Source organism: Mirounga leonina, unplaced genomic scaffold, assembly GCF_011800145.1.
Source record: "Mirounga leonina isolate KUSES-001 unplaced genomic scaffold, KU_Mleo_1.0 Mir_178, whole genome shotgun sequence".
In the NCBI taxonomy this organism is placed as follows: domain Eukaryota; kingdom Metazoa; phylum Chordata; class Mammalia; order Carnivora; family Phocidae; genus Mirounga; species Mirounga leonina.
In genome coordinates, this window is record NW_023270464.1 from 6,566,902 (window position 1) to 6,592,537 (window position 25,636).

Consider the following 25,636-nt stretch of genomic DNA (forward strand, 5'->3'; position numbering starts at 1 on the left):
AGTTAGGTTCTGGAAAAAAACAGTTTCTCTAAGGGCAGGCCTTGTAAGAACAGAATGCTCTTGTCCTATTTTAAAGTTGCTAATTTCCCCTCCCTCTGCTGAAACCACAAGGGGATTTTTCTCCAGTTCTCACTGTGAGAACCTGATATGTCTCCTGGAACTAAAATTCATGAAGGTATGTCCCCTCTATCATAAAACTGAACCTTCTGAAGGGTATTTTTAATGAGGTATAATTGACATACAATATTATGTTAGTTTCAGGTATACAACATAGTGATTTTACATTTGTATGCACTGCAAAATGATCACCACAATAAGTCTAACATCTGTCATTATACAAAATTAATACAATATTATTGACTATATTCCTCATGTTGTATATTACATATTCATAATTTATTTATTTTATAACTGGTAGTTTGTCCTTCTTGATCCCCTTCTCCTGTATTATACCCTAACAATCCCCCTTCCTTCTGGACCACCAATCTGTTCTCTGTATCTATGAGACTGGGTTTTGTTTTATTTTGTTTTTCAGATTCCACATGAGTGAGATCATGTGGTATTTGTATTTATCTGTCTGACATATTTCTCTCAGCATTATGCCCTCAAGGTCCATGTTGTTGCAATTGGCAGTATTTCATTCTTTTTATGGCTGAGTAATATTCCATTCTACATATATACCACATCTTCTTTATTCATTCATACATTGATGAGCACATAGGTTGTTTCCATATTTGGGATATTGTAAATAATGTTGCAATGGACATAGGGGTGCATATGTCTTTTCAAATCAGTGGCTTTGTTTGGAGTGATCCCCAGTAGTGGTATTGCTGGATCATATGGTAATTCTATTTTTACTTTGTTGAGGAACCTCCAGATTATTCTACACAGTGGCTGCACCAATCTACATTCCCACTAACAATGCATAAGTCTCCCTTTTCTTCCTATCCTCAACAATACTTGTTATTTCTTGTCTTTTTGATACTAGCCATCCTGACAGGTATAAGGTAATATATCATTGTGGTTTTGATTTGCATTTTCCTGATACTGATGTTGAGCATCTTTTCATGTGCCTGTTGGCCTTCTCTATGTCTTCTTTGGAAAAATGTCTGTTTCACTCCTTTGCCCATTTTGTAATTGGATCATTTTTCTGTTGGTTTGTGTGTTATTGCAACATGCAAAAAAATGAAGCTGGACCACTACCTTAAATCATATACAAAAATTAACTCAAATTGACTTAAAGACTTAAATGGAAGACCTGAAACCATAAAACTCCTAGTAGAAAATATACATGATTAACTTCTTGACATAATTGTAGCATTTTTTTTATATGACTCCAAAGACAAGGGAAACAAAAGCAAAAATAAACAAGACTACATTGAACTAAAAGGCTTCTACATAGAGAGGGAATCCATCAACAAAATGAAAAGGCACCCTACTGAATGGGAGAAGATATTTGCAAATTATACATCCAATAAGGTGTTAATATCCAAATTATATGAAGAGCTCATTCAACTCAATAACACACAAACAAAAAAATATATACCGTGTGTGTTAATGACTTATATAAGCATAAACACTTATCAACACTAAGAAATTAATATAGGTAAAAACTAGTAACTGAGGTAAATTTGATTGTATTTCACCTAGTTTTTCCACTAATGTCTTTTTCTGTTCCAGATGCACCTAGAATATCACATTGCATTTAGTTGTCATGAATCTTTAGTCTTCTCTAATTTGGGATAATTTGTCCATTTTTCCTTGTCGTTCAGAACCTAGAAACTTGACACTCTTTTGAAAAGTACTGGATAGATATTTTATAGAATGTACCTCAATTTTGACTTTTCTGATATCTTCTCATGATTATATTGAGTTTATTAATTAATGGGAAGGATACCAACAAGTGCTGTGCCCTTCCAGTACAGGGAGTCAGGGGATACATGATGTCAATTATTTATTTTTAGTTATATTAAACTTTATCACATGGCTAAGATAATATCCACCAGGTATCTCCAGTGTAAACTTACCATTTTCTTCCTTGCAATTACTAGATATTTAGATACAGATATTTAGAAAATTATATATCTTCTGCTTAAAATTTACCCATTATTTCGTATTTATCAATGGATTTTGCCTGTGGCAATTATATCTCTAGTATTCTAATAGGGAATTTCCTCATTTCTTCTTTTCATTTCTTCTGTGTTTACTAATTGGAATTCTTTTTTTTTTTCCTTTTTAAAAAAAATTTTATGGTATTGTTAATCACCATACATTACATCATTAGTTTTAGATGAAGTGTTCCATGATTCATTGTTTGTGCATAACACCCAGTGCTCCATGCAGAACGTGCCCCCTTTAATACCCATCACCAGGCTAACCCATCCTCCCAAACCCCTCCCCTCTAGAACCCTCAGTTTGTTTTCCAGAGTCCATCGTCTCTCATGATTCATCTCCCCCTCTGATTCCCCCTCTTCATTCTTCCCCTCCTGCTATCTTCTTTTTTTTTCTTAACATATATTGCATTATTTGTTTCAGAGGTACAGATCTGAGATTCAACAGTCTTGCACAATTCGCAGCGCTTACCAGAGCACATACCCTCCCCAGTGTCTATCACCCAGTCACCCCATCCCTCCGACCCCACACCCCACTCCAGCAAACCTCAGTTTGTTTCCTGCAATTAAGAATTCCTCATATCAGTGAGGTCATATGATACATGTCTTTCTCTGTTTGACTTATTTCACTCAGCATAATACCCTCCAGTTCCATCCACATCGTTGCAAATGGCAAGATCTCAATCCTTTTGATGGCTGCATAATATTCCATTGTATATATATACCACTGCTTTATCCATTCATCGGTCAATGGACATCTTGGCTCTTTCCACAGTTTGGCTATTGTGGACATTGCTGCTATAAACTTCGGGGTGCATGTACCCCTTTGGATCCCTACATTTGTATCTTTGGGGTAAATACCCAGTAGTGCAATTGCTGGATCGTATGGTAGCTCTATTTTCAACTTTTTGAGGAACCTCCATACTGTTTTCCAGAGTGGCTGCACCAACTCGCATTCCCACCAACAGTGTAGGAGGGTTCCCCTTTCTCCGCATCCCCGCCAACATTTGTCGTTTCCTGACTTGTTAATTTTAGCCATTCTGACTGGTGTGAGGTGGTATCTCATTGAGGTTTTGATTTGGATTTCCCTGATGCCGAGCGATATTGAGCACTTTTTCATGTGTCTGTTGGCCATTTGGATGTCTTCTTTGGAAAAATGTCTGTTCATGTCTTCTGCCCATTTCTTGATTGGATTCTTTGTTCTTTGGGTGTTGAGTTTGATAAGTTCTTTATAGATTTTGGATACTAGCCCTTTTTCTGATATGTCATTTGCAAATATCTTCTCCCATTCTGTCGGTTGTCTTTTGGTTTTGTTGACTGTTTTCTTTGCTTTGGAAAAGCTTTTTATCTTGATGAAGTCCCAATCGTTCATTTTTGCCCTTGCTTCCCTGCCTTTGGCGATGTTTCTAGGAAGAAGTTGCTGAGGCTGAGGTCAAAGAGGTTGCTGCCTGTGTTCTCCTTTAGGATTTTGATGGACTCCTGTCTCACATTGAGGTCTTTCAACCATTTGGAGTCTATTTTTGTGTGTGGTGTAAGGAAATGGTCCAGTTGCATTCTTCTGCATGTGGCTGTCCAATTTTGTTGGAGAGAAATTTGTTGAAGAGACTGTCTTTTTTCCATTGGACATTCTTTCCTGCTTTGTCAAAGATGAGTTGACCATAGAGTTGAGGGTCCATTTCTGGGCTCTCTATTCTGTTCCATTGATCTAGGTGTTTGTTTTTCTGCCAGTACCATACTGTCTTGATGATGACAGCTTTGTAATAGAGCTGGAAGTCCGGAATTGTCTCCCATCCAAGTACTAACCAGGCCCGACCCTGCTTAGCTTCCGAGATCAGACGAGATCGGGCGCGTTCAGGGTGGTATGGCCGTAGACGGAAGTCCAGAATTGTGATGCCGCCAGTTTTGCTTTTCTTTTTCAACATTCCTCTGGCTTTTCGGGGTCTTTTCTGGTTCCATACAAATTTTAGGATGATTTGTTCCATTTCTTTGAAAAAAGTGGATGGTATTTTGATGGGGATTGCATTGAATGTGTAGATTGCTCTAGGTAGCACTGACATCTTCACAATATTTGTTCTTCCAGGCCATGAGCATGGAACGTTTTTTCATTTTTTTGTGTCTTCCTCAATTTATTTCATGAGTATTTTATAGTTATCTGAGTACAGATCCTTTGTCTCTTTGGTTAGATTTATTCCTAGGTATCTTACGGTTTGGGGTGCAATTGTAAATGGGATCGAAGCCTTAATTTCTCTTTCTTCTGTCTTTTTGTTCGTATATAGGAATGCCACTGATTTTTGTGCATTGATTTTCTATCCTGCCACTTCACTGAATTCCTGTATGAGTTCTAGCAGTTTTGGGGTGGAGTCTTTTGGGTTTTCCACATAAAGTATCATATCATCTGTAAAGAGTGAGAGTTTGACATCTTCTTTGCCAATTTGGATGCCTTTGATTTCTTTTTGTTGACTGCTGTGGCTAGGATTTCTAATACTATGGTGAATAGCAGTGGTGATAGTGGACATCCCTGCCACCTTCCTGACCTTAGGGGGAAAGCTCTCAGTTTTTCCCCACTGAGAATGATATTCACTGTAGGTTTTTCATAGATGGTTTTATGATATTGAGGTATGTACCCTCTATCCCTATACTCTGAAGAGTTTTGATCAAGAAAGGATGCTGTACTTTGTCAAATGCTTTTTCTGCATCTATTGAGAGGATCATATGATCCTTGTTCTTTCTTTTGTTAATGTATTGTAACACGTTGATTGATTTGAGGATGTTGAACCAACCTTGCAGCCCAGGGATAAATCCCACTTGGTTGTGGTGAATAATCCTTTTAATGTACTGTTGGATCCTATTGGCTAGTATTTTGGTGAGAATTTTTGCATCCATGTTCATCAGGGATATTGGTCTGTAATTCTCCTTTTTGATGGGGTCTTTGTCTGGTTTTGGGATCAAGGTAATTCTGGCCTCATAAAATGAGTTTGGGAGTTTCCCTTCCATTTCTATTTTTTGGAACAGTTTCAGAAGAATAGGTATTAATTCTTCTTTAAATGTTTGGTAGAATTCCGCTGGGAAGCCATCTGGCCCTGGGCTTTTGTTTTTTGGGAGATTGTTGATGACTGCTTCAATTTCCTTAGTGGTTATAGGTCTGTTCAGGTTTTCTATTTCTTCCTGGTTCAGTTTTGGTAGTTGATACATCTCTAGGAATGCATCCATTTCTTCCAGGTTATCTAATTTGCTGGCATAGAGTTGCTCATAATATGTTCTTATAATTGTTTGTATTTCTTTGGTGTTGGTTGTGATCTCTCCTCTTTCATTCATGATTTTGTTGATTTGGGTCATTTCTCTTTTCTTTTTGATAAGCCTGGCCAGGGGGTTATCAACCTTGTTAATTCTTTCAAAGAACCAGCTCCTAGTTTCATTGATCTGTTCTACCGTTCTTTTGGTTTCTATTTCATTGATTTCTGCTCTGATCTTTATTATTTCTCTTCTCCTGCTGGGTTTAGACTTTATTTGCTGTTCTTTCTCCAGCTCCTTTAGGTGTAGAGTGAGGTTGTGTACTTGAGACCTTTCTTGTTTCTTGAGAAAGGCTTGTATTGCTATCTACTTGCCTCTGAGGACTGCCTTTGCTGCATCCCAAAGATTTTGAACAGTTGTGTTTTCATTTTCATTGGTTTCCATGTATTTTTTTAATTCTTCTTTAATTTCCTGGTTGACCCATTCATTCTTCAGTAGGATGCTCTTTAGCCTCCATGTATTTGAGTTCTTTCCGACTTTCCTCTTGTGATTGAGTTCTAGTTTCAAAGCATTGTGGTCTGAAAATAGGCAGGGAATGATCCCGATCTTTTGGTACCGGTTGAGACCTGATTTATGACCTAGGATGTGATCTATTCTGGAGAATGTTCCATGGGCACTAGAGAAGAATGTGTATTCCATTGCTTTGGGGTGGAATGTTCTGAATATGTCTGTGAAGTCCATTTGGTCCAGTGTGTCATTTAAAGTCTTTATTTCCTTGTTGATCTTTTGCTTAGACGATCTGTCCATTTCAGTGAGGGGGGTGTAAAGTCCCCCACTATTATTGTATTGTTGTCGATGTGTTTCTTTGCTTTTGTTATCAATTGCCTTATATAATTGGCTGCTCCCATGTTAGGGGCATAGATATTTACAATTGTTAGATCTTCTTGTTGGATAGACCCTTTAAGCAGGATATAGTGTCCTTCCTCATCTCTTATTATTGGTTTAAAATCTAATTTGTCTGATATAAGGATTGCCACCCCAGCTTTCTTTTGGTGTCCATTAGCATGGTAAATGGTTTTCCACCCCCTCACTTTCAATCTGGGGGTGTCTTTGGGTCTAAAATGAGCCTCTTGCAGACAGCATATCGATGGATCTTGTTTTTTAATCCAATCTGATAGTCTGTGTCTTTTGATTGGGGCATTTAGCCCATTTACATTCAGGGTAACTATTGAAAGATAGGAATTTAGTGCCATTGTATTGCCTGTAAGGTGACTGTTACTGTATATTGTCTCTGTTCCTTTCTGGTCTGTTGCTTTTAGTCTCTCTCTTTACTTAGAGGACCCCTGTCAATATTTCTTATAGGGCTGGTTTCGTGTTTGCCAATTCCTTTAGTTTTTGTTTGTCCTGGAAGCTTTTTATCTCTCCTTCAATTTTCAATGACAGCCTAGCTGGATATAGTATTCTTGGCTGCATATTTTTCTCATTTAGTGCTCTGAATATATCCTGCCAGTCCTTTCTGGCCTTCCAGGTCTCTGTGGATAGGTCTGTTGCCAATCTAATGTTTCTGGCATTGTAGGTTACAGATCTCTTCTCCTGAGCTGCTTTCAGGTTTTTCTCTTTCTCTCTGAGACTCATAAGTTTTACTATTAGATGTCGGGGTGTTGACCTATTTTTATTGATTTTGAGAGGGGTTCTCTGTGCTTTCTGGATTTTCATGCCTGTTTCCTTCCCCAAATGAGGGAAGTTTTCTGCTATAATTTGCTCCAATATACCTTCTGCCCCTCTCTCTCTTTCTTCTTCTTCTGGCATCCCAATTATTCTAATGTTGTGTCGTCTTATGGTATCGCTTATCTCTCGAATTCTGCCCTCGTGATCCAGTAGTTGTTTATCTCTCTTTTTCTCAGCTTCTTTATTTTCCATCATTTGGTCTTCTATCTCACTGATTCTCTCTTCTGCCTCATTTATCCTAGCAGTTAGCGCCCCCATTTTTTATTGCACCTCATTAATAGCCTTTTTGATTTCAACTTGGTTAGATTTTAGTTCTTTTATTTCTCCAGAAAGCGTTTCTCTAATAACTTCCATGCTTTTTTCAAGCCCAGCTAGTATCTTTAAAGTGATGATTCTGAACTCTAGATCCGACATCGTACTAATGTCCATATTGAGTAGGTCCCTGGCAGTCGGTACTGCCTCTTGTTCTTTTTGTTGAGGTGATTTTTTCCGTCTTGTCATTTTGTCCAGAGAATAGATTAATGAGAGAACAAAATGCTAGCAGGGTAACAATGTCCCCAGAAAATATACTCTAAACAAATCAGAAAAGACCTGAAGCAGGTGGAAAAGAAAGGGAAAGAGAGAAAAAAGAAAAAGATAAAGATAAAGATAAAAACAAACATAAAAAGAACAAAAAAAAACCAGAATATGATCAAATATGATCAGGCTAGTGCATAGATCAATGCCACACACTAGATTTCGGGTATATTTTGGTCTGTTAGAAGAAAGTGCCTCCCAAAATTTTAAAGAAAGAAAAACTTATATATGTACAAAAATAAGGGTTGATATGATGAAGGGATGGAATATGAGTGTAAAGATGAAAATTATAAAAAATTTTATAAAAGGAATTGATAAGAAGTTGTTTGAAAAAAGGAAGAAGAGGATTTTAAAAAAAGAAAAAGGGAGAGAATGTGATCAGGCAGGAGAGTGGGAAAAAAACATACACTAGAGATTTAGGGTATATTTTGATCTGTTAGAAGAAACTATCTGAAAATTTTAAAGACGGAACAACTTATATATATATGCCAAACATACAGGTAACTACTATGAAGGGATAGGATATGACTCTAAAAATGAAAAATAAAAATGTTTTTTAAAAAAGGGAATGATAAGATATTGGTTGAAAAAGAGAAAAAGAATAATTCAAAAAAAAAAAGACAGTTAAAAAAAATTAACTTTGAAAGAATACAGAATCCTGGTAAAAAAGTCACGGATTCTATGTGCATTCCCCTAGCGCTGGAGTTCTGCCGTTCTCATTGATCGGTAAACTTGGTCTTCGCCGTCTGTTCTCGCTGATCTTCTGGGGGAGATACCTGTTGCATGGTTCCCACATGTCTTTGCCGGAGGTGGAATTGCCCCACCCTTCCCCGGTCCGGGCTAAGTAATCTGCTCAGGTTTGCTTTTGGGAGCTTTTGTTCCCTGCAAGCTTTCTGTACAGCTTTGGAGGAGGAGAGTGAAGATGGTGGCCTCCCAATCTCCACCCCAGAGGAGCTGAAAACTCGGGGCCCCACTCCTCAGTGAGCCCCCAGAGAAAAGCTGTCAGTCACTTCCGTCTCCCCGGTCTCCACCGCACTCCGTGCTCACTCGGCCTGTGACCATGCGTTTCTATCTCTGGCACCCGACCCCGTGTGGAGTCTTCAAACCCAGCAGATCCCTGTGGTGCACTCCTGCACTGCTCCTCCTGGGGGAGGAAGGGGAGTCTCCCTGGATCTGCCGCTTGTTGGGTCCCTGCTGGAGGAGCAGGGGCCCGACTGTGCCACGGATCACGGTTTAGGGCAACCCCGAGCTGAGAGCCCGCGCCTCAGCTCCGTCTCTGCAGCCGGCTTCCCTGCTCCAATACCTGGGAGCTCTGCCACACTCAGGCACCCCCGGTCTTTCTGTGACCCCGGGGGTCCCGAGACCACACTGTCCTGCGAGGGTTCCACCCCCAGCTTAGCCACCGGAGCGACGTCCGTCAGAGGAGCTGACTTCTAAATGTTCTGATTTTGTGCTCTGGGGCTCTATCACTTGCCAGAAGCAGCCGACGGAGGCCCCTCCCCTGCCATCTATCCCTCCGAATATCGCCTCGGATTCACTTCTCCGCACGTCCTACCTTCCAGAAAGTGGTCGCTTTTCTATTCAGAGAGTTGCTGCTATTCTTTTCTTTGATCTCCTGTTGAGTTTGTAGATGTTCAGAATGGTTTGATTCCTATCCAGCTGAATTCCTGAGGCTAGACGAAAACCAGGTCTCCTACTCCTCCATCATCTTGCTCCGCCCCACTAATTGGAATTCTTATGTAGGTAAGAGTTATCTCTTCTCCCTTACTTACATATTTACTTATTTATTTATTCAGTTATACATTTATATTTTTATGGACTCATGAGTTTAATTTTTCAGGTTACATTTCAATGCTATCATTATTTATTTTTTAGCTGAAGTGTTCATTGAGTACTCTTTGGTCATTGTTCTTTGGACATTAAGAGCTCTTTTAGATTAGCTTTTGCACTCTTTGATATGCCCCCATCTTTTGTTGTTTTTGTTTTGTTTTCTTGTTTTGCTTTATTTTAGCACCTCCTTACTAATTGGCACTACAAGATATTCTAGGTTCATCATGTATTTTCCCTGCCTGGAATCAACTGCCTCTCCAAAGAGCCACATTCTCCTAATGTTGGAGAATGAAGTTTATCTAGAAACTAAGGCCTGGACACAAAGTATGCTTAATGCTACTGGCATGACATAGCATCTAATTTCAGTGGATAAAGAAATAAATGTATGCATATGAACTCATGCATATATACATCTATATATTGATATTTATTTTTATATTTATTTACCTGTGTGTATTTATTTAGGTGTGTGTGTGTATATATATATATTTTTTTATTTATTTTATATATTATAAATATTATAAATATATATAAAATATATTATAAATATAAATATTTATATTTTATTTTATATTTATATATAAAATTTTTATATATTATATATTATATTTATATATAACATATGTATATATTTACCTATATAAATATAAATATATATATATTTATATGTCCATGTTGAGCCTCCAACTTCAATGCAACACCATAGAATTCATTCTAGACTTCCCTCTTGCTTTATCTGTGATTTTTTTCCCATGTGAGAAATATAGTGAGAGATATAGTCCTCATTCTCTATATTTACTTATTTGTTCAACACAAGTGCACAAAGTAGTTTCAGAATTTTTAACCCAATCCTTCCGGGAAACAAATATGCCAACAAGAGTACAGTGTCTTTTTGCAGTTCTTTTTGTCTTTAGCCATAGTCAAAACATCACCTTTTGAACTTAGGTATGTTTCTTCCTTTTCCCCTCAGTGTGCTTATGTAATTCATTGATAATGTAGTTTAATTCATTCATCATAGTCTGGAGTCAACCTTTTCCCTACATCCTGGTTGATTTTTAAATATTACATGAATAAAATTCACTTTTTATGGAAATAGTTCTATAGATTTTGACAAATGAATAATCTTGTGCCAACCACCAGATTTTCATATCAACTGTTTAATATCAGTTTCCTCATCTCAAAATCTCCCCTCTGCTCCCTTCGTATATGAACTCCCTCTTCCAATACAAGACAATTTCTGACATGCTTTAATTTTCTATAGTTTTCTATAGTATCTGTAGTTTTCTATAGTTCTGCTTTTTCCAGTGTCATATAAATTGAATTACACAATAGGTCATTTCTTTAATCTTTCTTACTTCACTTAGCAAAATGCATTTAAGAATCAGCCATAATTTTGTATGCATGAATAGTTTGTTTCTTTTCATTGCTAAAAAGTGTTATGTTAGATGGATTTATCATAGATTAATTATGTGTTCACCATTTCAAGGACATTCACATACAAGCTTTTGTGTGAACATAAATTTTCATTTCTCCTGGATAGATACAGGGAGTAAGACTTTGGGTCATGGAGTATATGTAAGATTAATTTTATGCAAAATTGCCCAATTATCTCTTCAATTCAGGCCCAGAGATAGACATGCAGAAAAAACAAACAGGGCCCAATCTCAGCAAGCAATCTGGTCTTGGCAGCCTCTTTGTCCCTGTGGGACCAAGACTGTCCTCCCTCACCCAGATACACCAGGGAAGTGAAGGTGCCATATAAACATAGAATTTCCTTCCCTTACCAAAAATACCTGACTTCTCTACCTGGAGAAATATCTTCTGCCCCTCAGACATCACCAGCAGACCACAGTGGAACACTCAGAGCACCAGATAAACCAAACAGATGAAAATAACACTGTGAAGTCTCTGAACATTAAACTGCCATTGGAACTACAACCCATAAAAGTAGACTGGGACCCACATGCTAAACCTATATAGTGTGATAGCATGCCAACTAAGATAAAAGATTTCAAAGAACTCAGTGCCTCCTAATATAATAGACAAAATAGCCAGAATATAGTTGAAAGTCACCTGTCATACCAAGAACCCACCTTGAATGAAAAAAGATAATCAACTGACACCAACAGCAAAATGAATCAGATTTTGGAATTATTTGACAAGAATTTTTAAAGCAGTTGTCATAAAAATCCTTCAATAGTCAATCACAGTTTCTCTTGAAACAAATGAAAGAAAAACAGAATTTTTCAACAAAGAAACCAAATAACCAAATGGAAATTATAGAACTGAAAAATACAATTAAGGTGGGAAAAAACCTTGGTGGAGAAACTCAATAGTAAAATGGAAATTACAGAGAAGAGAATCAGTGAACTTGAAAATATATCAATAAAATTCACCAAATATGAATAAACAGAGGAAAAATATGCTGAAAGGAAATAAACAGAGCCACGGAGATCTATAGGAAAATAACAAAGAATACAACAATCATACTGTTACAGAACCTGGACTGGATCGCCCAACAGAAGAACCAAGCAGCACCCGGAGATCTTGGAGGATAGGAGGTTTATTTAACGTCAGCAGGCTCAGAGGACAGCAGTCTCCAAAGGTCTGAGCCCCAAGCACAAACAAAGGGGGCAATTTATACACTTCTACTTCTGCATACTTGGCACTTTTGGCACGTGCGCGAAGTGGGGCAGGGAGAAGAACCCGGATTGGTGCGCGCAGGAAGCAGAGCAGGGAGAAGAACCCGAAAGAGCCCTGGAGCAAGGACTGGGACTCTCTCACTGGCTCTGTTGGCCATCTTAGGACACAGATTTTCCTTATCAGTACCATCAAGGTCCCAGAGGAGAGGAGAAAGTTAGTGGGACAGAAAGAGCATTTGAAGAAAAATGGCTGAAAATTTCTGCAGCTTGGCAAAAAATATAGACCTACAGTTCCAAAAAGTTGAGAAAACCCAAAAGAAATAAAACCAAGGGACGCCTGGGTGACTCAGTTGGTTAAGCGGCTGCCTTCGGCCCAGGTCATGATCCCAGGGTCCTGGGATTGAATCCCACATCAGGCTCTTTGCTCAGCAGGGAACCTGCTTCTCCCTCCCGCTCCCTCTGCTTGTGCTCTCTCTGTCAAATAAATAAAATCTTTAAAAAAAAAAAAAAAAGAAAGAAAACCAAGATACATTTTAATGAAGTTCCAAAAACTAAAGAGACAGATAAAAATCTTGAAAGCAACCAAAGAAAAAGAATACACTATCAACAGGAAAATACCAGTCAACACAATTCTCATCAGAACCCAAATCAGGGAGATAGAAGGAAGCAACAAAGTATTCTTCAAGTGCTAAAAGAGAAGAACTGTCAACCAAGAAGTCTATATCTGATGAAACTATTCTTCAGGAGTGAAGAGAAAATGAAAATCCTCAGATGAAGGGAAAAAATAAGAAACTGGTACTTGAAGACCTACTCATAAAAACTAACTAAAGGAAGTTCTTCAAACAGGAAAGAAATGATAAATGAAGATATTTTGGAGCATCAGTAAGGAAGAAGGAACAAGGAAAAAACAAAAATGTAAGTATGTATCAGACTATTCTTTTCCTTATGGGTTTTGTACATTTTATTTAATGATTGAAACAAAAATTATAACACCGTCTAACTTTCCAGACAATGATATTTAAAAATGGAGCAGATGAAAGGACCTAAATGCAATTGGTGTTTCCAAACTTAACACTAAGTGGTAAAATGTTGAAAACCAATAGATTGTGATAAGTCATGTATACATATTGTACTACCCAGAGACACTAGAATGAAAAATATACAAAAGGATACACTCAAAAGGACTATAAATAAAACAGAAAGAATCCTAAAAAGTGTTCAAATGATACACAGGAAAGCAAGAAAAGACACAAAGCAATGGGAATCAGAGGAAATAAATGGCAGACTTGAGATCTAACATATCAATAATTGCCTTGTATAGAAATGATATAAATATTCCAAAGAAAAGACAGAAATTGTCAGAGTGAATTTTTTAAAAAGCAGGGTCCAACTGTAAACATCATACAAGAAACTCACTTCAAATTCAACTACATAGGGAGGTTGAAAATGAAAGGAGAGGAAAAAATACAACATGTAAATGTTAGTATTCTTTTAAAAGAAAATCGGGATTGGGTTATTAATATCTAATAAAGTGAACTTCAAAGCAAAGAAAATTGCCAGAGACATAGAAGGACACCTCATAATGATCAAAGGATCAGTTTGCAAGGAAGACATAATGATTTTAAATGCGTCCATACCAAACCACAGAACATTACAATACATGAAACAAAAATTGATAGAGGTGACAGAAGAAATAGACAAATGCAAAATAAGAGGTGGAGGTTTCAAACCCTCACCTCAGCAACTATTGTAACTACTAGACATAAAACAGTAAGAATATACAAGATGTGAACAACACAGTTAACCAACAGAATATAATTGACACACATAGAACACTCCACCAAACAATAGAATAATACTATTTTTTTCCAATCACCCTTGGAAGTTTCAACAAGAAAAATCATATCCCAGGCCAAAAATTAAACCTCAACAAATACAAAAGAATTGAAATCATACAAATTGTGTATTCTATAACTATAACAGACTCAAACTAGAAGTCAATAATAGAAAAACAGCAAGAAAATCTCTATACTTGTGGAAAGTAAGTAACACACTAAATAATCCATGGTCAAGGAGGAGATCTCAAAAATATTTGAAAATACATAGAACTGAAAGAAATCAAAACACATCATATCAAAATAAGTGGGGTGCAGCCAAAGCAATGCTGATATCTAAAAGCTCTTTGCTGCACCTACAGATTGTTTCCTTTATTTCCTTCTAGAAGATTTATAGTTTTATGATTTATGTTTAGGTCTCTGGTTCATTTGAAATTAATTTTTAAGACATCAGATGATGGTCAAGATGCATTTTTCTGCATATGAACAAAATAATTTTCCAAGAAACATGTATGGATAACTATCTTTTCTACACAAATTTGCCTTTGCATTTTTTTAAAAACCAGGTGACTGGATGTCAGGGAAGATGGCTGATTTAGAGGAATGTATACTTACCTTATCCCATGGATACAACTAGATAACACTCACATCAGTATAAATAACCCAGAAAATGACCTGAAGACTATTAGAACAAACTCCACAACTAAATGTAGAGAATATGCCACAATGAAGAGGGTAGGAAGGACAGAGATGCAGTAAGGAATTCAAATGGACTCCCAGAACTGTTGTCCATGGGATGGAAGGACACCATAGAGGTAGAGAAGGAAGAGAAACAGACCCTCATACCAGGGAGCCAGCACGGGAAAGAGAAATTCCTGTAACATTCAGCTTTGAAAATCAGGCCAAATTTTGTGAGTTCTTATAATCAGCAGGACTTAAAACCTGGAACTTTAAAAATCAGTGGGCCCAGTCAGCTCTGGGAGAGCCAGGAGGACAAGAGGAAACTGAGTTCCTGCCCTTAAAAAGGCAGCACAAAAAACAGCCCAAGGACATACAACATAGAAGCAGCAGTTTGGAAAATATCTCGGGCATACAAGAGGAGGATTTACTTATTACTGTGTGCTGGAAGAACAAAGATCATTGAGAGACTCATCCAGGAACAAGGGAGCCAGCGGGCACCCTTTCCCTCCCCCGCCCCCCCCCCATAAACACATGGTCACCTACAGGAAGCAGTGTAGCACTGACACTCACTGCCTAACTTGCTAACACTGTGCATCCTTCCCCCTGTCTCCAAAAATATCCTCATGCTTTGGTAGATCCACCCCCTCCAGGCAGGCCTCCCACAGTCCCAGCAGCTGCAGGTCCACTCCCACAGAGGAGAGGCACACGAACCTTGCTAACACCATGGTCCTTCTCTTGTGACCATAGCAGATCTGTCCCCTCCAATACGCTCATGGCCAGAGATCATTTGAAGCACTGCCACACGCCTCACAATGTGCAAGCAGCCCCAACAGAGGCCAGCACCACTCCAAAGTGACTCCTGCCCCGGGGAGAGGGAAAGATAACCACACAGAACAGACTGTGGCCCCAGCAGTGGGCTGGGAGCAGACTGCTGGTCTAACTACAGGCTCCACAAACCAACAAAAGCTTCTCAGGGGACAACACAGGGAAAGTACCCTTCAGTTCAGTGCCTTTGCATCTCTGGCAAATACTTGGTCTGATTTGGTTCAAGCCCAAGGTGTCCCCAGATGGACCACTAAACCACAGGGGCCAAAAACTGCCCACAATAGGCAAAAAGAGCCATTGCAAACAACTAGACTGAAGGAAAAAGTGCTCAGCCACAGGAGTAGGGCACAGACTTCACACATAGGAGACACCCCTGGTGAACAGGGGATACTGCACTGCAGGGCACTACAGGACCTCTTTTTCATAAGCAGGAGACTCAGCTGATTTTCCTAACACAGAGAGTTAGACAAAATGAAGGGACAGAGGAATATGCCCTAAATGAAAGAACAGGACAAAATCACAACAAGAGAGCTAAAAGAAATGGAGATAAGTAACATGCCTGATAGAGAATTTAAAGTAATAGTCATAAAGATACTGGACTTGAGAAAAGAGTGGAGGACCTCAGTGAGACCTTTAATAAAAAGATAGAAAATTTTAAAAAGAACCAGTCAGAGATGAAGAATTCAGTAAATGAAATTAAAAATTCACTAGATGGAATAAATAGTAGATTAGAGGAAACAGAAGAATGGATCAGCAACCTAGAGGACAGAGTAATGAAAGCAATCAAGTTGAGCATGTGAGAGAAAAAAATAATAATACAAAATAATAATAGAGTAAGGGACTCAGTGTCACCATCATCAACCAACATAGCATTCACATCATAGGGATCCCAAAAAGAAAAGAGAGAGAAAAGGAGGCAGAAAATTCACTTGAATAAATAATAGCTGAAAACTTCCCAAATCTGGGGAAGGAAACAGAAATCCAGATTCAGAAGGCACAGAAGGCCCCCAACAAAATCAACCCAACGAGGGCCACACTGAGATGCATAGTAATTAAAGTGGTAAAAAGTAATGATAAAGAGAGAGTTTTAAAAGCAGCAAGAGAAAAGAAAACAGTTAAATACCAGGAAAATCCCATAAGGCAATCAGCTAATTTTCAGCAGAAACTTTATAAGCTGGAAGACAGTGGCATGATATATTTAATGTGCTGAATGGGGAAAAAAAAAATCTGCAGCCAAGAATACCCTAGCCAACAAGGCTATCATTCAAAATAGAAGGAGAAATAAACAGTTTCTCAGACGAACAAAAGTTAAAGGAATTCATCACCACTAAACCAGCCCTACTAGAAATGTTAAAAGGGAATCTTAGAGTGGAAAGGAAAAACGGCAAGTAGGAGTAAGAAAAGTAAGAAAACTAAAAGCAGTAAAAATAAGTATATCTGTAAAATTCAGTCAAGGGACCCACAAAATAAAAATATGTAAAGTATGACAACATGTACCTAAAACATGGAGGGGAAAGAAGAGTAAAGAATGGGTTCAAAATTAAGCAACCATCAACTTAATATAGACTGCTAATGCATAAGATGGTAAATATAAATCTAATGGTAACCACAAGTCAAAGGCTGGTAATAGATATGCAAAAAAATAGAAAGAAAGGAATCTAAGTATATCACTAAAGAAAGCCAGCAAACCAGGAGAGAAGAGAGCAAGAGAAGAAAGGAACAGAGAAGAAGGAAAAACAACCACAAAACTAGTAACAAAATGACAATAAATACATATCTATAAATAATTACTTATAATGTAAATGGATTAAATGCTCCAATCAAAAGAAATAGGGTGATGGAATGGATTAAAAAAATACAAGACCCATCTGCGTGCTGTCTCCAAGAGACTCATTTCAGAATGAAGGACACCTGCAGATTGAAAATGAAGGGATGAAAAAGCATTTATCATGCAAATGGATATGAAAAGAAAGCCCAGGTAGCAATATTTATATCAGACAAAATAGACTTTAAAGCAAAGACTGCAACACGAGAGGAAGGACACTATATAATCACAAAGGGGACAATCCAACAAGAAGATATAACAATTGTAAATATTTATGCACCGATCATGGCAACACCCAAATACATAAAGCAGTTAATAGCAAACATAAAGGAAGTAATCAATGTTAATGCGATAATAGTAGGGGACTTTAACACCCCACTTACATCAATAGACAGATGATCCAAATAGAAAATCAACAGGGAAACACTGGCTTTGAATGACACACTAGACCAGATGGATTTAAATGATATATTCAGAACATTCCATCCTAAAACAGCAGAATACATATTCTTTTCAAGTGCACATGGAAAATTCTCCAGAATAGATCACATAATAGGCCACAAAACAAATCTCAACAAATTCAAAAGATCAGTAATACCATGCATCTTTTCTGACCACAATGCTATGAAACTAGAAATCAACCAAAAGAAAGAAACTAGAAACTGCACAAATACATGGAGGTCAAATGACATGCTACTAACAATGAATGGACCAACCAACAAATCAAAGCGGAAATCAGTAAATACATGAATACAAATGAAAATGAAAATACAGTGGTTAATAATCTTTGGAATGCGGCAATAGCGGTTCCAAGAGGGAAGTTTATAGCAATACAGGCCTAGCTCAAGAAGCAAGAAAATCTCAAATAAGCAAACTGACCTTACACCTAAAAGAGAAGAACAACAACAAACAAATCCCAAAACCAGTAGAAGGGAGGAAATAATAAAGATGAGAGCAGAAATAAATGAAATAGAAATCAAACCACCCATGAAACCAGGAGTTGGTTTTGAGAAAAGATCAACAAGTTATTTTTTAAGTATTTTTAAATTCTAGTTAGTTAAGATATAGTGTAATATTGGTTTCAGGAATAGAATATAGTGATTCATCACTTATATATAACACCCAGTGCTCATCACAACATGTGCCCTCCTTAATGCCCATCACTCATTAAGCCCATCCTCTGCTCCCCTCCCCTCCAGCAACCCTCAGTTTGCTCTCTATATTTAACAGTCTCTTATGGTTTGCCTCCCTCTCTGAAAAGATCAACAAACCTGATAAACATTTAGCCACACTCATTGAAAAGAGACAGGGAGAGAGGAATCAAATAAACAAAATAAAAAATGAAAGAGGAGAAATAAAAACTGACACCACAAAAGCACAAAGGAATGTAAGAGAATTTTATGAAAAATTTTATGCCAACAAATTGGACAACCTAGAAAAAAATGGATAAATGCCTAGAAAAATAAAACCTCCCAAAACTGAGTCAGAAAGCAATAGAAAATTTGAACAGGCCAATAAAAAGCAATGAAATTCAGTCAGTAATCAAAAACTTGCAGCAAACAAAAGTCTAGGAAAAGAAGAATTCACAGGTGAACTCTACCAAACATTTAAAGAAGAGTTAATAAGAAGAGTTAATACCTATTCTTCTCAAACTATTCCAAAAAATAAAAGAGGAAGGAAAGCTTCCAAATTCATTCTATGAGACCAGTATTACCCAGATACCAAAACTAGATAAAGACACTACAAAGAAAGAAAGAAAAAGAAAGAATGGAAGGAAGGAAGGAAGGAGGAAAGAGAAAGAAAGAAGAAAGAAAAAGAAAGAAAGAAGAAAGAAAGAAAGAAAGAAAGAAAGAAAGGAAAGAAGGAGAGAAAGAAAGGAGGAAAGAAGGAAAGAAAGAAAGAAAAAAGAGGGGGCGGAGCAAGATGGCGGAGGAGTAGGAGACCTGGATTTCGTGTCCTCCCAGGAATTCAGCTGGATAGGGATCAAACCATTCTGAACACCTACAAACCCAACAGGAGATCGAAGAAAGGAATAGCAACAACTCTCTGAACAGAAAAGCGACCACTTTCTGGAAGGTAGGACGTGCGGAGAAGTGAACCCGAGGCGATATTCGGGAGGATAGACGGGGGGGGGAGAGGCCTCCGTCGGCCGCTTCTGGCAAGTGATAGAGCCATGGAGCATAAAATCGGAACTTTTAAAAGTCTGCTCCGCCGAGGGACGTCACTCTGGTGGCTAAGCAGGGGGTGGAACCCTCCGGGACAGTGTGGTCTCAGGACCCTCGGGGTCACAGAAAGACCGGGGATGCCTGAGTGCGGCAGAGCTCTCAGGTATCGGAGCAGGGAAGCCGGCTGCAGAGACAGAGCCAAGGTGCGGGCTCTCAGCTCGGGGTGGCCATAAACCGTGATCCGCGGCACAGTCAGGCCCCTGCTCCTCCAGCAGGGACCCAACAAGCGGCAGATCCGGGGAGACTCCCCTTCCTCCCCTGGGAGGAGCCGCGCGGGAGCGCACCACAGGGATCTGCTGGGTTTGAAGACTCCACCCGGGGTCGGGTGCCAGAGATAGAAACGCGCAGTCACAGGCCGGGTGAGCACGGAGTACGGCCGGAGAGCGGGGAGACGGGGGTGACTGACTGCTTTTCTCTGGGGGATCACTGAGGAGCGGGGCCCCGAGTTCTCGGCTCCTCCGGGGCGGAGATTGGGAGGCCGCCATTTTCACTCTCCGCCTCCAAAGCTGTACGGAAAGCTTGCAGGGAACAAAAGCCCGGGAGAACAAACCCAAGCAGATTACTTAGCCGGGAGGGGGCAAGGGCGGGGCAATTCCGCCTCCGGCAGAGACATTTGGAAACCACGGCAACAGGCCCCTCCCCAGAAGATCAGCGAGAACAGCCAGCCAAGACCAAGTTTACCGATCAATGAGAACAGCAGAACTCCAGCGCTAGAGGAATAATGCACATAGAATCCGTTGCTTTTTTACCATGATCCTTTAGTCTTTCAAAGTTAATTTTTTTTAACTGTCTTTTCTTCTTTTTTTTTCTTTTTAAATTTTTCTTTTTCCCTTTTTCAACCAACATCTTATCAGTCCCTTTTTTTAAAAAAAAACATTTTTACTTTTCATTTTTAGAGTCATATTCTATCCCTTCATAGTAGTTACCCGTATTTTTGGCTTATATATATAAGTTGTTCTCTCTTTAAAATTTTGAGATTGTTTCTTCTAACAGATTAAAATATACCCTAAATCTCTAGTATATGGTGTTTTCTATTCCCCTGCCTGATCACATCCTCTCCCTTTTTTTTTCTTTTTTTTTTCTTTTTTTAAATCCTCTTCTTTCTTTTTTCAAACAACTTCTTATCAATTCCTTTTATAAAATTTTTTATAATTTCCATCTTTACAGTCATATTCCATCCCTTCATCATATCAACCCTTATTTTTGTACATATATAAGTTTTTCTTTCTTTAAAATTTTGGGGGGCACTTTCTTCTAAAAGATCAAAATACACCCCAAATCTAGTGTGTGGCACTGATCTATATACCAGCCTGATCATATTTGATCACATTCTAGTTTGTTGTTGTTGTTGTTGTTGTTGTTTTGTTTTCTTTGTTTTTGTTTTTATCTTTATCTTTTTCTTTTTTTTTCTTTCTCTTCTTTCTCTCTTTCCCTTTCTTTTCCCACTGCTTCAGGTCTTTTCTGATTTGTTTAGAGTATATTTTCTGGGGACGTTGTTACTCTGCTAGCATTTTGTTCTCTCATTAATCTATTCTCCTCTGCACAAAATGACAAGACGGAAAAAATCACCTCAACAAAAAGAACAAGAGGTAGTACCGACTGCCAGGGACCTACTCAATATGGACATTAGTATGATGTCAGATCTAGAGTTCAGAATCATCACTTTAAAGATACTAGCTGGGCTTGAAAAAAGCATGGAAGTTATTAGAGAAACCCTTTCTGGAGAAATAAAAGAACTAAAATCCAACCAAGTCGAAATCAAAAAGGCTATTAATGAGGTGCAATAAAAAAGGGGGGTGCTAACTGCTAGGATAAATGAGACAGAAGAGAGAATCAGTGAGATAGAAGACCAAATGATGGAAAATAAAGAAGCTGAGAAAAAGAGAGATATCATAAGACGAAACAACATTAGAATAATTGGGATCCCAGAAGAAGAAGAAAGAGAGAGAGGGGCAGAAGGTATATTGGAGCAAATTATACCAGAGAACTTCCCTCATTTGGGGAAGGAAACAGGCATGAAAATCCAGAAAGCACAGAGAACCCCTCTCAAAATCAATAAAAATAGGTCAACACCCCGACATCTAATAGTAAAACTTACGAGTCTCATAGACAAAGAGAAAATCCTGAAAGCAGCTCGGGAGAAGAGATCTGTAACCTACAATGCCAGAAACATTAGATTGGCAACAGACCTATCCACAGAGACCTGGCAGGCCAGAAAGGACTGGCAGGATATATTCAGAGCACTAAATGAAAAAAATATGCAGCCAAGAATACTCTATCCAGCTAGGCTGTCATTGAAAATAGAAGGAGAGATAAAAAGCTTCCAGGACAAACAAAAACTAAAGGAATTTGCAAACACAAAACCAGCCCTACAGGAAATCTTGAAAGGGGTCCTCTAAGCAAAGAGAGACCCTAAAAGCAACATAGACCAGAAAGAAACACAGACAATATACGGTAACAGTCAATGTATACAGGAAATACAATGGCACTAAATTCCTATCTTTCAATAGTTACCCTGAATGTAAATGGGTTAAATGCCCCAATCAAAAGACACAGGGTATCAGACTGGATTAAAAAACAAGACCCATTGATATGCTGTCTGCAAGAGACTCATTTTAGAACCAAAGACATCCCCAGATTGAAAGTGAGGGGGTGGAAAACCATTTACCATGCTAATGGACACCAAAAGAAAGCTGGGGTGGCAATCCTTATATCAGACAAATTAGATTTTAAACCAAAGACTGTAATAAGAGATGAGGAAGGACATTATATCCTACTTAAAGGATCTATCCAACAAGAAGATCTAACAATTGTAAATATCAATGCCCCTAACATGGGAGCAGCCAATTATATAAGGCAATTAATAACAAAAGCAAAGAAACACATCAACAACAATACAATAATAGTGGGGGACTTTAACACCCCCCTCACTGAAATGGACAGATCGTCTAAGCAAAAGATCTACAAGGAAATAAAGACTTTAAATGACACACCGGACCAAATGGATGTCACAGACATATTCAGAACATTCCACCCCAAAGCAACGGAATACACATTCTTCTCTAGTGCCCATGGAACATTCTCCAGAATAGATCACATCCTAGGTCATAAATCAGGTCTCAGCCAGTACCAAAAGATTGGGATCATTCCCTGCCTATTTTCAGACCACAATGCTTTGAAACTAGAACTCAATCACAAGAGGAAAGTCGGAAAGAACTCAAATACATGGAGGCTAAAGAGTATCCTACTGAAGAATGAATGGGTCAACCAGGAAATTAAAGAAGAATTAAAAAAATACATGGAAACCAATGAAAATGAAAACACAACTGTTCAAAATCTTTGGGATGCTGCAAAGGCAGTCCTAAGGGGAAAGTATATAGCAATACAAGCCTTTCTCAAGAAACAAGAAAGGTCTCAAGTACACAACCTAACCCTCCACCTAAAGGAGCTGGAGAAAGAACAACAAATAAAGCCTAAACCCAGCAGGAGAAGAGAAATAATAAAGATCAGAGCAGAAATCAATGAAATAGAAACCAAAAGAACAGTAGAACAGATCAACGAAACTAGGAGCTGGTTCTTTGAAAGAATTAACAAGATTGATAAACCCCTGGCCAGACTTATCAAAAAGAGAAGAGAAACAACCCAAATCAACAAAATCATGAATGAAAGAGGAGAGATCACAACCAACACCAAAGAAATACAAACAATTATAAGAACATATTATGAGCAACTCTATGCCAGCAAATTAGATAACCTGGAAGAAATGGATGCATTCCTAGAGATGTATCAACTACCAAAACTGAACCAGGATGAAATAGAAAACCTGAACAGACCTATAACCACTAAGGAAATTGAAGCAGTCATCAAAAATCTCCCAACAAACAAAAGCCCAGGGCCAGATGGCTTCCCAGCGGAATTCTACCAAACATTTAAAGAAGAATTAATACCTATTCTTCTGAAACTGTTCCAAAAAATAGAAATGGAAGGAAAACTTCCAAACTCATTGTATGAGGCCACCATTACCTTGATCCCCAAACCAGACAAAGACCCCATCAAAAAGGAGAATTACAGACCAATATCCCTGATGAACATGGATGCAAAAATTCTCACCAAAATACTAGCCAATAGGATCCAACAGTACATTAAAAGGATTATTCACCACCACCAAGTGGGATTTATCCCTGGGCTGCAAGGTTGTTTCAACATCCGCAAATCAATTAATGTGATACAAACATAAAAGAAAGAACAAGAATCATATGATCCTCTCAATAGATGCAGAAAAAGCATTTGACAAAGTACAGCATCCTTTCTTGATCAAAACTCTTCAGAGTGTAGGGATCGAGGGTACATACCTCAATATCTTAAAAGCCATCTATGAAAAACCTACAGGGAACACCATTCTCAATGGGGAAAAACTGAGAGCTTTCCCCCTAAGGTCAGGAACGCAGCAGGGATGTCCACAATCACCACTGCTATTCAACATAGTATTGGAAGTCCTAGCCACAGCAATCAGTCAACAAAAAGAAATCAAAGGCATCCAAATTGGCAAAGAAGAAGTCAAACTCTCACTCTTTGCAGATGATATGATACTTTATGTGGAAAACCCAAAAGACTCCACCCCAAAACTGCTAGAACTCATACAGGAATTCAGTAAAGTGGCAGGATATAAAATCAATGCACAGAAGTCAGTGGCATTCCTATACACCAACAACAAGACAGAAGAAAGAGAAATTAAGGAGTCGATCCCATTTACAATTGCACCCAAAACCATAAGATACCTAGGAATAAATCTAACCAAAGAGACAAAGGATCTGTACTCAGAGAACTATAAAATACTCATGAAAGAAATTGAGGAAGACACAAAGAAATGGAAAGACGCTCCATGCTCATGGATTGGAAGAACAAATATTGTGAAGATGTCAATGCTACCTAGAGCATTCTACACATTCAATGCAATCCCCATCAAAATACTATCCACTTTTTTCAAAGAAATGCAACAAATCATCCTAAAATTTGTATGGAACCAGAAAAGACCTCTCATAGCCAGAGGAATGTTGAAAAAGAAAAGCAAAGCCGGCGGCATCACAATTCCAGACTTCCAGCTCTATTACAAAGCTGTCATCATCAAGACAGCATGGTACTGGCACAAAAACAGACACATAGATCAATGGAACAGAATAGAGAGCTCAGAAATGGACCCTCAACTCTATGGTCAACTCATCTTTGACAAAGCAGGAAAGAATGTCCAATGGAACAAAGACAGTCTCTTCAACAAATGGTGTTGGGAAAATTGGATAGCCACATGCAGAAGAATGAAACTGGACCATTTCCTTACACCACACACAAAAATAGACTCCAAATGGTTGAAAGACCTCAATGTGAGACAGGAGTCCATCCAAATTCTAAAGAAGAACACAGGCAGCAACCTCTTTGACCCCAGCCGAAGCTACTTCTTCCTAGAAACATCGCCAAAGGCAAGGGAAGCAAGGGCAAAAATGAACTATTGGAACTTCATCCAGATAAAAAGCTTTTGCAAAGCAAAGGAAACAGTCAATAAAACCAAAAGACAACCGACAGAATGGGAGAAGATATTTGCTGACATATCAGATAAATGGCTAGTATCCAAAATCTATAAAGAACTCATCAAACTCAACACCCAAAGAACAAAGAATCCAATCAAGAAATGGGCAGAAGACATGAACAGACATCCAAATGGCCAACAGACACATGAAAAAGTGCTCAATATCACTCGGCATCAGGGAAATCCAAATCAAAACCTCAATGAGATACCACCTCACACCAGTCAGAATGGCTAAAATTAACAAGTCAGGAAACGACAGATGTTGGCGGGGATGTGGAGAAAGGGGAACCCTCCTACACTGTTGGTGGGAATGCAAGCTGGTGCAGCCACTCTGGAAAACTGTATGGAGGTTCCTCAAAAAGTTGAAAATAGAGCTACCATATGATCCAGCAATTGCACTACTGGGTATTTACCCCAAATATACAAAAGTAGGGATCCAAAAGGGTATATGCACCTGATGTTTATAGCAGCAATGTCCACAATAGCCAAACTGTGGAAAGAGCCAAGATGTCCATTGACCGATGAATGGATAAAGAAGAAGTGGTA